We start from the raw sequence: 1,594 nt of genomic DNA on the forward strand, positions 1-1,594 counted from the left end.
ATTTACATATATACACACACCGGTTTTTGTGAAGGGTGCGCTGCTTCAGAATGTCACGAGTTTGAAAGGGGACGAGTTGGTTTTAATCACAATTTGATGCAAGGTTAGCTCTGACACGCAGCTTGCTGCTCGTCAAGACACACCTACTGCTTTGTTCCCACTACGACATCAGCAATCAATGCCCCTCGAAATCCACGTTTTTCACGCGAACTGAACACAAACTCACACACTTAGAAGGTGAGACATTTTGCTAAAATAGCTCCCGATGACTCCCAAAATAATAGCCCAACATTGACAACAAATCCCAATGATATGATGCTTAGATGTAGCCCATCCGATCCATATGATATGTAGCCATCTATGCTAGCTTCTGGCTTTTCACATACAGGAAGACACAGAAAGTTCAACATGGGGGCGAATAATCAAATAAACTTATCTGGTTGGCGATCAACGTTAGGCGACATGGGTTGGCATCCAGACATCTTGGTAAGATAAATTAAAATGTCCAAATCATAACACAAACTTTTGACTGCAATTTTTGTCATTTATGTCCATCACAGAGCTCCCAAAATAAGGCCACAAGAAACCTAGGTGTCATTATTGATGACCATCTATCATCCTCTGACCACATAGCCTCAGTTTCCCAGTCATGTCGCTTCTCACTAACTTCAATATACATAAAATCAGACTGTGCCTGACCTAAATGACTCAACTTCTGGTAGGCCTACTGTCCATCTGACATGAACTACTGCAACTCTCTCCTGAGTGGTCTTCCAGCTTGTGCAATAATACCTTCGCAAATGTCACTGCATGTCACTCCTCTTTTTCAAGCCCAAATTGAATACAAGGCCCTGACCCTTGCTTACAAAGCTACAACAGGCCCTACTCTGGCGTATCTGAAAACTATGCTAAAGCATTCATGGAAATAGCATGGTTCATGCAAATAGCATGACACAGTGAAGTTGAACAATATAAGGAAGTTAGCATCTGGCAATTTTGACAAATATATATTGCTGCCAAAAACATATTAACATACACAACATTTCTGGGTTTTCAATATAAAAGAAACAGGTCTTATGAAGTTAGCTAATAATGTAATTATAATGTAATAACCTTTATTTTTAAAAAAAAACTTTGATCTTGAAAATGACACTTTTCCTGAGGTTAGATTTTCCTAGATTTTTATGTTAGTAAGGACACCTGGATGTATTGAAATCAGTTGAAAAACCAATTGTATCATTTTTTTCGGGTTTGGTGTATTTAGGCCATAGATGTACTCGACTAAAAACAGCTTTGTCAGCAAATTATGCAAGCAGCACCAGGTTAAAATCCACCCACACAGTGAAAAACCTCCTGGCACCCTCCACCGCCCACACACACCTATCATTCATGATTTCATGAACAGAAGGGAATCCCTTTGTGTTTGGTTATGGAGGTGTAGTCCTACCTCATTATTGCATAAGGCATAACCCAAGGAATGCAGGCAGGCACACACTACACACACACACACACACACACACATATACACTATACGCACACACGTGCTGGCACACATACAGAGGCAAGCCTGGGTTAGCCTGCCGGTAAGAGGTGT

Source organism: Engraulis encrasicolus, chromosome 5 (assembly GCF_034702125.1).
Source record: "Engraulis encrasicolus isolate BLACKSEA-1 chromosome 5, IST_EnEncr_1.0, whole genome shotgun sequence".
Classification (NCBI taxonomy): Eukaryota; Metazoa; Chordata; class Actinopteri; order Clupeiformes; family Engraulidae; genus Engraulis; species Engraulis encrasicolus.